General features: G+C 43.5%; 1 protein-coding gene across 1 annotated transcript in view; it reads left to right on the top strand.

Annotated features, from left to right (window-relative positions):
* UHRF2 (ubiquitin like with PHD and ring finger domains 2) overlaps nucleotides 1–12,437 on the top strand; it is a 616,766-nt gene that overhangs the window by 333,832 nt on the left and 270,497 nt on the right. The window lies entirely within an intron of this gene.

The raw sequence follows: 12,437 nt of genomic DNA, 5'->3' as shown, positions 1-12,437 counted from the left end.
CCGTAATAACAGAGCAAAGAGATAGGGAAGTCCTGGTGGTTGTAATAAAGAAAGTGTTAAAATTCATTCTGTGATAAAAAAAATACAGAATCTCAAATTTTTTAAATCGACACATGAGGCGTAGGGGCTTATGACCTTAGAGAACGTAATAAACTTCATGGTAAATACATAGCAGGCATGGAAAACAATTTGGTTGACCAATTGGGTTGAAATATTTCCATTAACATAAATGACTACTAGACACTGATAAAATAAGTAGCATTTCTGTTTTGTATCGAAAACTCTTAATGTCGGTAAAATACCATAAAAGAGACAAACATTTAAAAAAAATATGAAACCCTTCAATTTAAAAAAGGCAGGCCCATGTTTGTTTAAAAACAAATATGATTAAAAAGGAGTGATCAACTACCCATTAAAATTCCAGCATCATGGAGTACTCCTGTTATAAAAATTATAAAAAACGTGGAATAAATTACATAGGTTTAATAGTTATTATATTTTTTTTCCTTGCGTACCACATACAAGAATCTGCAAACCCTGCTGAGGGTGTTGTATCTGTATGTAAGATTCTACTGACCTCAAGTTTTCTAGTAATTCCTATACATCTGCATATAGGAATTGTCCATTTCGCCCTTGCATTACTGTATGTCTGACAAAAAAACAGCATCTGTGCTATGGTTTCCTTTCCGTGGCCACAAGTTGGACAACTCAGAGCAGCAGGGTCTGTTGTCTTGGCCCATCTTGAGGTGAATGTGCAAAGTGGAAAAGTCCCATAACTAAAGTGCAGATACAATTTCCTGGCCAAGGTTGGGTCAATGTCACCTAAGAAGGGTTCGATTCTGTATGTATCCTTAATCATTAGCAATGTATCTGTCAATTTGCCCAGTGTCGATTAAGTTAATAGTACGTTTTGTCTGTGTGATTTAAATTGGATCTTTATTTCTGTACCTGAAATGGCACAACAACTGTACCCCGGTTCATCCCACAATTTGGATAAACCTAATTCATTAATAGAGACCCTTATGTAATTTAACCACTCAAATTCACCTGCCGCTGGATAACTTCACATGCTTGAATCATTACCCGTCGTCGAAGTGGGAGTCCCACAGTATATAGAATAGCAATAGAGTAATGAAAAAATACTCTAAACAGTAAAGTTAATAGAGAAAAAAACATTCAATTTAATAGTTAGTCCTAGTCATTAGATATGGTCCAAACTCAAGCCCATCAGGCGACAGCACCCTCTAGACCATCTCCACAGAGGCTCCAGCCTCTCAGATTTTCTACTGCACATCTTGTGAAGGGAGTCTCCCTGAGCTTATTTTGTTTTGTTCTCTGAACAGGTCTACTTCTAAGAGATCTCTATTCAGACACTGTGAATCTTGTAGAAAGCTACAACTTCATTCGGATAATCCCCACAAAAAATGTATCTACTGTCTTTACCCAGATCCTCAGGTGAGAGACTGCAAGATCTGTAGAATTGTTTCTCAGAAGACCTTGAGAGACAAGGAGGTACGTAGTATTCTGTGGCTACAGAAGCTCAAGACTAAAGACAATCCCTTGTCTGATGAGGAGTTATTCCTCTATCAAAACAACAGCCTCTAAAAAGAGAGCAGGTGAGGCGGAGTTGGTATCTCCTAAGGCTAAGTGCTGAAGAAACATCATCACACCTCTAAGCAAGAAGATCAACCTTCATCCTCAAAAAAGGCACCTGCCACTCCTAAGGGTCATTCTGTGCCCTCTATGCCTTTAAAATCTTCCTCAAAGTTTAAGCAGGCGTCTAAGTCTCTTACTGAGGCACTTTTACCTCAGAAAAAGACGAGTCGTTGACGATCTATTCAACGACGAGATCATCCGTCGCCACAACAACATCTACCTTTTCTTCTCCTCAGCCCAAGATGATTATGTTTTCCGCATCTTCTCCGTCAACGTTGGTATCGGTGAAGATGAGACCTCTTACGTCGAAGTTGTCCTTGTCATCCTTGTCAACGAAGAAGCCCACGTTGATGGAAGCTTCATCGCTGCTGAGACTGTCGACGGCTCTGAAAAAGAAATCTTCGTCAACGGTGACCTTGTCGACGGTGGCCTCGCCGACTGTGGCCTCATCGATGGTAGCCTCATCAACGGTAGCTTCATCAACGGTAGCTTCATCGACGATGCAGAAGTTTTCCGATGCAGATCTTCATCGACGCAGTTCGTTGACGGCCAAAACGACAACAGAAGAACCATTGGTTAAATCTACAACTTTGATGTCAGTACTACCCTTAACATCTTCATCAATGCTTGTACCATCGGTGTAAACGGATGCTTCAGGGCTTCTGAAGAGAAAGAATTCCCAAGAAATTCATTTACCATTACATACATCTCCAAGTAAAGTATCTCCTTGTCCTCCTGAGGAGATTTTTGACTATGGAGCTGATGAAGAGGATTCAGAGGATGATGAGAGGTTTAGTGCTGCTCGAAGTCCATTCAAACTTCTTAAGTGTCAGGATGATGATGATGATTACGATTATTACCCAGAGGCTACTACTCAAGAAAGACAAGCAAATCAGACCATGCAAATGCTGATGTCTCGTGTCTCAAATTTACAACACATGGTAGAGGATTACTACCGCAGGTTTCCACCCTCGGATCCGGCATCTTCCACTCCACAGACACCTGTTCCGCAACCTTCCTTGCTGATCAGATCGCCCCCTCCAGTTTCTCCAGTGGCCACAGTGTCACAACATCCGGAAGACACTCACACTACTGATGAAGAAAGGGAAGAGGGAGTGTTGGATGAAGGATCCCTTCCTAACAAATGGGACGACTACCAAATCCAGACACCATCGCCTTCCACTCCTCCGCCAATAGACTCACCACCTGCAGATATTGGAGGTTTCCAAGTTCTGATGGAAAGAGCGGTGAAGAGGTTCCAACTTCCTGTGGTCACCAATCAGGATGACTGTTTCTTATATGATTTTAAGGAACAAACAAGGAAACAGGTTCGAGCTATCCCTATTATTGACTTCATATGGCAGGAAGGATTAAAGGTCATGAAGACCCCAGCCTCAATTCCTGCAGTATGGCCAAAATTAGATAAAAAATATTACGCTTCGGATAACTATCCTGCCTGTCTTATTGGACAACCTAAACCTGACTCTGTTATATCCCAGGCGGCACAACGTTGTACCAGAAATCCTTCATCCCCGTTATCGGCTCCTCTTGATAGAGATGGAAAACGTCTTGATTCTATCAGCAAAAAGTTTGCCACCATGGCAGCAGCAAATGTCAGAGTGGCCAATTCACTCGCTATTTTAGGCAGATACAACAGGCAAATGTGGTCGGACAATTCGCCATTTATAGAGCTGTTGACTAAGGAATCTAAGCCAAAGCATTAAAAATTCTGCAGGAGGGAGAGGGGATCTCGGCTGAGATTATTGATTGCGCTGTGGATGTCTCTTCCACAGGTTTTCGCCAGCTGGCTGGGGCTGCATTTACTAAGAACTCAGTTGTGCTTTGTACAAATCCTGCCTTTATTCCTAAAGGACCATCGGATTTTCACTTAAATGAGCCAGTCATTTTGAAGACTTTCTTCCCTAATCCTCAGGCATCAGCGGAAAGGGCTTTATATTTTCTGGATGTTGAGATGTTTAAAGTTTTATTTACAAAATACTACCTGTATCCGTAAAGCTGATCAGCTTATTGTAGCCCGTTGAAAGATAAGAAAAGGACATCCAGTGACTAAACAGACTATTGCACGTTTGCTCTCATGTGCAATTCAGTTTTATCATCAGCAAGCTGGCAAGCCTCTGCATGCAACTGTTAAAGCACATTCTACGAGAGCAGTCTCATCATCTACAGCTCTTTGCCGGTGTGCCTATTCAACAAATTTGCAGAGCAGCGACTTCTGAAGTATGTCTTATTGGGTAGCATACATTTCTACTTTGTACACTGTTAACGATAAATCTTTTGATATGACCGCCTCATACTTCTGTGATAACTGCTATCTACTTTGATTCAAGCATGTGAATTTATGAAAGATACCCCAATACTGGAGAAGAAAATAAGTTACTTACCTGTAAACTGTGTTTCTCCAGTATTGGTATCTTTCATAGATTCATATGCGACCCACCCATCTCCCTATAGAGGCTCCCCTGCTTTTTGGTAGGTTTATACCACACTTATGCTCGAAAATCTGAGAGCCTGGAGTCTGTGTAGATGGTTTTAGAGAGTGTTGTCGCCTGATTGGCTGGAGTTTGGACCATATCTAATGACTAGGACGAGCTATTAAAGTGAATGTTTTTTCTCTATTAACTTTACTGTTTGAGTATTTTTCATTACTCTATTGCTATTCTATGTACAGAGGGACTCCCACTTCGACGACGGGGAATGATTCAAGCATGTGAATCTATGAAAGATACCAATAATGGAGAACCACAGTTTACAGGTAAGTAACTTATTTTCATATCCTCCAGACCCTTGTGATAATGTATTAATTCTGTGGTAGCCCAAACTTTTCTCCAGAAGGTCAGGGGTTTGAGTGCTGCTTTTTCTTTGATTGATCCAGTCTTGGGGAATCCTAGGGGTACTTGCCGGTAAGTTTAACACCTGCCTCAAGAATCTATTTTCCATGAGCTCTAAGTTTTTAATGTTTTTGTGCCCCCATAACTTCTCCATGTAGGGCCATCCCCAGAGCCTGACAAAAGTAGAGCTGAACAACTTGAGAACATGTTTTAAAGTAGAGGCTCCAGTATATCTTTAGCAACCCTCTGATTTGTTGCTCAAATTTGCTCCTTCGTTTGCTAATGTGGTGGGTCCATTCCATCGTTCCACGAAGGGTGACTCCCAAATATTCAAATAATTGCACTTGTTCTATAGGGACCCCATTGAGCTTTGGGTTGTATTGAGTTGTCTGGCATTGATTAAAGACCATATACTTGGTCTTCGACACATTAACTTCCAACCCCCATATCTAGACAGCATCTGCTGAACTGGTTCAGTAATATCTGTATCCTCATTGGAGACTTAGCCAAAAGAAGAGTGTTGTAAGCAAATGTGAGGGCCGTGACCCTCATTTTTGCAAGTTTGGATGCATCGTTATCACAGTTATTTAGGTAGCCACCTAGACCATTGACAAACGGTGTAAATAGGTTAGGGGCAAGGACACACCCTTGCTACACACCTTTATTTACAGAAAAAGTTCTGTAGGTTCGCCTAGTCTGCCACTTCGGACCTGTGTGAAATTAGACTAATGAAGTATTTTCCACGAATATAATCTGGTATCCCCGTCTTTGCTAAAACCCTCCACAGAGTGGCCCTCAGCACCAGGTCGAAAGCTGTTTGAGATCCACAAATACAGCATAGCCTTCCTTTATTTATTGTTACTGTCTTCCAATAAATTAACTGGAACCTAAACATTTGATATATAGTTGACGTATTGGTTCAAAAACCTGCCTGAAAAGGCATAGGACTTCTTGATTATCTAACCATTACTGGAGCCGATGTCGGCCAACCTTTCTAAAAAAAACTGGACAGTGTCTACTAGCCTAATTGGCTTATAGCTTGCTCGGTCTAGGTGACTACCCTTTTTAGGTCTCGCCTGAGCCAGCGCGCATGCGTTGTTCTGTGAGGCATTAAGTAAGGGTTTTTGAACTCTGAACACACGCTTGGGCTTTTTTTTTTCTTAGCCTGCAATTGGCCTGTGCATGTGTCTTTTTTAAAAACAGAGCACACAATTGGTGCAAGGCGGGTGATTGTCCCACCTTGTTTGGTCGAAGGCCTAGGGTCCGAGGGAGCGAGCTTTAGCCCCATCAGTTTCCAATTTTCGCGTTGGCGGTAATTGCAAACAGATGGTGCTCGTGTTTTTTTCTTGTTAAACTCTGCGCTTGTTTTCCCTGTTACTGCTGTCACTTTGTCTCCTCACTAGCGCCCGAAAACCCTATGGGTATATATACATTTTACAAGTTTGGATTACATAACATTTTTAAATCAGACCTCATTAAATACTGGCATGTGCAGCATATGTTGTGATGTTAGACCTGTTATATAGCGCACATTCTTTCCATGTAATTGTCTGCCTGTTGTACACTTTTACCACGTGGAAGTTGCCTCCGATGTTCACTAATATCTGCAATAAAGGGAAAGCAGAGCACACGGAGAAGGGTTAGGGAGTGAGAACCTGCCTGTCACAGCCAGAACAGCGCGCACTGACTGACATTCACTACAGTTTCAGTGATGGATTCACGCCGCAGCTTTGTACAAAGACGGGCAGCGAGCACTACATGAATAAGACATTAGCGTGTATTTTTAGAGGTAGAAATATCTGGGTTGCTGCTGGTGTGTCATGGTGAATCAACAAGCGCAGCCACAGCATCACTCAGCGCCACCACAGCATCACTCAGTGCCACCACAGCATCCCTCAGTGCCACCACAGCATCATGCAGTGCCACCACAGCATCACTAAGCGCACCACAGCTTCACTCATCATGACCACTGCATCTCAGTTCCACATAATTACACACCACATAATTACACTCTATTCAATACAACATAAATGTTCGAGGCATGTGGGCTGCTGAATTCATATCTGTGCATAGATCGCCGCCTAGTGTTGGGTCCGGATGATTGCACTTTGTTGTCCTGGAAGAGTCTTAGAAGTATCACAAGATAGGCGACTCCTCCCCTGGACTACAGTGCGCATGGGCATCTTCTCCATCCTCAGATTTTTTTTTTCCGCCATTGGGTTCGGATGTTATTCCTACACTCCAACTTCGGAATCGAAACAAAACTTTTATAAAGGCCAAAAGGCCTTCGACTTCGACGGTATTGTTCTTGCTCGGTACCTCTTGACTCGATAAAGCTTTCCATCTCGAATCGGTCGTCGACGCGGGCCGTTGGGCCTTGCGACGCCACGTGGGCCTGCTGTCGATGGAAAGGAGCCCGTTCAAAAGATGCCCACAATGCCACTCAAAGTTCCCGCATACTGACAAGCATTCAGTATGCAACAAGTGCCTTTCTCCGGACCATAAGGAAGAAACCTGCCCAGCCTGCGCCCAGTTTCGGTAGAAGAAAACCATACGGAATAGACGGGCCGCTAGGCAAGAGATGCAGCGACAGGCACCGGACAACATCTTCGATGATGACAAAGAACTTCCAGAAGCTCCAGATTCGGACCTAGAGATCGTCACAGTCGAAGACTACTCGGACTCCGATGACGAGATCTCACCAAAAAAGTCACAACCAAAAACAGTGGAGGAAGAACTCTTTCATCCTGATCCAACAGACGACCAGGCAAAAATATATATTAATCCTGAGACTGGTAAAGTCACAATCTTGCACAGGAAGAAGAGGCCACTGGACACTGACTTTCATTACCCTATTCCACTTAAAAAGAAGGACTTTGGGACTTCTCCATCTAGACCCTTCATTCCCTTCTATCCCATTATGCCTACTACTCCTTTTGCTCCTTACTCTCCTTCTCACTATGGGGACAATGAGGGGAACACAGGGGAGGATCCTCAGCCTGATTATGATTATCCACAGGATCCTGAGACACAAAATGAACCATGGGAGGAGCCAACTGACCCTTATAACACCCATCCCATCCCTGATGTCTCCTCTTATCCAACTAAGCCTTCACCTACTGATGACACCATTGTCTTCTACCAATTAATAGACAGGGCAGCTCAGTACCACAATGTAGATATGCATAATGACCCTGTAGAGGAAGACTTCTTATTTGACACCTTCCCTACTTCAGAAAAAAGTGTCAAAACCCTTCCTATGCTAAAGGGAGTGTATAAAACACACACCTGACATATTTAAAGATACATCCAGGGCACGGGTAATCAATCCCAGGATTGAGAAAAAGTATAGAGCAGCCCCTACAGACCCTACCTACATAAGAGGGCAGTTACCGTTAGACTCAATAGTGGTGGCTAACGCACGCAAAAGGGCCAACTCACAGACAACGGGGGAAGCCCCTCCCCCCGATAAGGAATCAAAGATAATAGAAGCCTCAGGTAAAAGGGTAGCAGCACAGGCCTCCAATTCATGGAGGATTGCCAATACACAAGCTCTGCTAGCTGGTTACGACAGGGCACACTATGACCAGCTTGAAAGCTTAATGCAACACCTACCTGAGCCTTTTAAAGCCCAAGCTGTATGGAAGTGGGCAATTCCAAAAGACATCTTTCTCCTAGCAGAACACCTTCCAGGGAAAGACAATCAGATAGCAGACCTGCTCAGCAGGCACAGCCAACAACTACACGATAGGGAGATTCACCCCCAAGTTCTCCAGCCATTCTTCAAAGAGTGGGGTCACCCAGAGATAGACCTGTTTGCCACAAAAGAATACTCGAAATGCCAGTACTTTGCCGCCAGGTTCCCACACCCGTTGTCACAAGGCAATGCGATATGTATGAACTGGTCAGGCAGATTTGCGTACACTTTTCCCCCAGCACCGCTGATTCGGCTGGTAGCACGCAAACTGCGGCAACAGTCACTCACGCTAATCCTAGATGCTCCCACATGGGCGAGACAACCATGGTACACAACGTTCCTGGAGCTTTCAGTAGTTCCTCATCAAAGGCTGTGCCTCGCACCCCATCTTCTAACTCAGAACCATGGAGAAATCAGGCACCCAGATCCCAGTCAGATGAACCTAGCGATCTGGCTCCTGAAGTCTTTGAGTTCGGATACCTTAACTTGCCTCCTGATTGCATGAACATTATCAAGGAGGCAAGATGGCCAACTACTAGAGCATGCTATGCAGCTAAATGGAAAAGATTCGTTATTTACTGCAACAATAACCAAATCAACCCATTAGATGCTTCCATACAAAACATTATATGTTACCTGCTGCATCTTCAAAGATGCAACCTAGCATACTTTTCCATAAGATTAAACCTAGCTGCTATAGCAGCATACCTTCAAAACAGGCAACACCTTTCACTGTTTTGAGTACCAGCAATCAAGGCTTTTATGGATTGTCTTAAAAGGGTGATCCCTCCAAGACACCCTCCTTCCCCAGTCTGGAATCTAAATATAGTACTTACCAGACATATGGGACCTCCTTTCGAACCTCTACACTCATGCGAACTGCAATTCTTAACGTGGAAGGTGGCTTTCTTGATTGCCATTACCTCACTCAGGCGAGTTAGCGAATTACAAGCACTAACAATTCAAGAACCTTTCATGCAAGTACATGCTAACAGGGTAGTTCTTAGAACAAACCCTAAGTTTATGCCAAAAGTCGTATCAAATTTCCATATTAATCAATCAATAGAACTGCCAGTGTTCTTTCAAAATCCACAGTCAGTAGCCGAGAGAGCCCTACACACACTAGATGTAAAAAGAGCTCTCCTTTACTATGTGGACAGAACAAAATCATTTAGAAAGACAAAGCAATTATTTGTTGCTTTTTCACCACAACATAAAGGAAATCCAATATCAAAGTCAGGAATAGCCAGATGGATAGTTAAATGCATTAAAATGTGCTACCAAAAAGCCAAACGCACTTTAACCGAACCCCAAGATCACACTATACAAGAAAAATGGGGGCATCCATGGCTTTAAGGGAATATTCCTCTTGAAGACCTATGTAAGGCAGCCACATGGACCACCATACACACTTTCACAAAACACTATTGTGTAGACGTGCAAGCAAAACAGCAAGCTGCTGTAGGCCAAGCTGTCCTAAAAACTCTTTTTCAAACTGCTGCAGCTGACACAGGTAACCACCGCTAGAGGAGATACTGCTATACAGTCTATGCACAGATATGAATTCAGCAGCCCACATGCCTCGAACGGAATATGCTACTTACCAGTATGCATCTGTTCTTGGCATGTAGGGCTGCTGCCATTCATATCGCCCGCCTTCCTACCCGGTGCCTGTCGCAGCTGCAGCATTATCTTTTGCATGGCCATCTCTTACTTTACTATCTCCATCTCTGCCACAATGGCGAAAAACAATCTGAGGATGGAGAAGATGCCCATGCGCACTGTAGTCCAGGGGAGGAGTCACCTATCTCGTGATACTTCTAAGACTCTCCCAGGACAACAAAGTGTAATCATCCGGACCCAACACTAGGCGGCGATCTATGCACAGATATGAATGTCAGCAGCCCTACATGCCAAGAACAGATGCATACTGGTAAGTAGCATATTCCACACTCCACATAATAACACTGTGCCACATAATTACATGCCCCATAATAACACTCTACTCAATCCAACATAAATACACTCCACATAATACCACTCAGTCTGATATAGGTACACGCCACATAATTACTATCTACTCAGTGCAACATAAATACACCCCACATACCACTAAGTACCACATAGTTAAAAGCCACATGATTAGACTCTGCTCAATGCAACATAAATACACTGCACATAATACCACTTAGTGCCACATAATTACACTCTACTTAATGTAACATAAATACACTCCACATAATACCACTCAGTGCCAATAATTACATGCCACATAATTATACTCTTCTGCATGATACATACACTCCACATAATACCACTCAATGCCACGTAACAACACGCCACATAATTCCACTTTACTCAATGCAATATTAATACACTCCACATATTACCACTTAGTACCACATAATTACACACCACGTAATTACACTCAACTCAATGCAATATAAATACACTCCACATAATACCACTCAGTACCATATAATCACATGTAACAATTACTATATTCAATGCAACATAAATACACTCCACATATTACCACTCAGTGCCACATAATTACACACACCTAGGCATCACTTAAACATCACCTAAGCATCATGTCAGTCTGGCATCTGTTGATTCTCCCCTAGTGTCCGTCCACTGCTCATGTTCTAATTAAATTACTGTTTTCCAATCTCCACTCCCCGTTATTTATGTCCTGTTCCCCCATAACAACATTTTTTCCAACAAACAAGCATGAGAACAGGCAGGAAGAAGTTGCCAGCAGTGCGACTACAAAAATACTAGAAGACATATTTTATGTTAAAATCATTTTTTAACCAGGTTGTTCAGTTGTATATAATGTCGTCTTGGTTTGTATAAAAGTAACAAAAATGCTTAACACTTTTTATTATAACTTTTCGGCATGATGCACAGCAGCCACAATGCTCTACAACATAGCCAAAAGTTCTGGCTAAACACGGAAGGTCCCAAAGGCGAGACCTATTAGCTATGCCAATGCTGGTTATTAATTGGGAATATTTCTGCTACAGCCCAAGAGTGCGGTACCTGTAGGCCTTTTAAAATAGCATCAAATATCAAAGTAAGGTAGGGCTCTGATATTTTTATCTCAGACAGGAATAGATCCGTCGTGATTTTATCTGGACCAGGGGCTTTGTGGAGAACTAGCTTCCTAATATATACTACTATTATAAAGAGAGAACACGCACCTTTGAGCCAGGTAAACTCGGGAACCACAGCGCCAATCCACACACCCGATACATTGTAGAAATTGTCAGGGTGTGCAGATGGACATAGGTTATAAAAAAAAAAAAAAAACGTACATTTAAGAATATAACTTTAAAAAAAAAGTAGTGCCCTGGAAGTAGCGCCGGCCGCGACGCTGCTCTGGCCGCGACGTAGCGCTGGCCGCGACGTGCATGATGAGGACGTGCGTGATGACGAGGAGGAGAGACATGGAGCTGCGGTGAAGTGAGGAGCGCGGGCGCATCATGGCGAAGAGGAGCGGCGGTAAAGTGAAGATCGCGGGAAGGAGCGGCAGCTCAGGTAAAGTAAATGCTCATTGTGCAGGAGGCGGGTGGCGGGAGGCGGGAGCGGGTGTGCACAGAGGGACAGGCGGGAGGAGTGGGGGCGGGAGGGATTCGGGAGGGGGTCGGGGCGGGAGCGGAAGTACTGCCCCCAGCCCCTTTCTGCCCCAGGCAACAAATGCTCATTGAAATCGAGGCGGGCGGCGGGAGCGGGTGTGCAAAGACGGACAGGCGGGAGGAGTGGGGGCGGGAGGGAGTCGGGACGGGAGGAGGTCGGGGCGGGAGCGGGTGTACTGCCCCCAGCCCCTTTCTGCCCCAGGCAACGCTGGGGCGGGCTGCTAGTAGCATCTTAAACTTCTTCACACGTAATTATTGGAAAGTTTTCAGGACTATTTGAGTCAGTTATATTAGTTTCTCTGATGGTTTATCATTTAATCCTGTACAATGTGGGATTAAATATATACGTGAGAAGTGGACGGTCCAAACTTTTGCCGCTATATTGGTTTTGATTTTAGTGATTCCTTTGACATTTCCCTTAGTAACCAGATTCCAGAAGGTTGTGTGGTGTTTTTTTTCTCTTGTTGCGGCCAAAAGAAAATCCCACTTTACTCTGTCCCGTTTAATTTTGTTAATCTTTTAGTGTTTTATTATAATCTGCTTGACATTTTCGGATATCCTATCTGTTCTTAGATTTTTCTGCATTTATCAGGG

Source organism: Lissotriton vulgaris, chromosome 3_1 (assembly GCF_964263255.1).
Source record: "Lissotriton vulgaris chromosome 3_1, aLisVul1.2, whole genome shotgun sequence".
NCBI classification, from domain to species: domain Eukaryota; kingdom Metazoa; phylum Chordata; class Amphibia; order Caudata; family Salamandridae; genus Lissotriton; species Lissotriton vulgaris.
The sequence above is the reverse complement of the archived record's forward strand: the minus strand, read 5'-3'. Positions and strand labels throughout refer to the sequence as shown.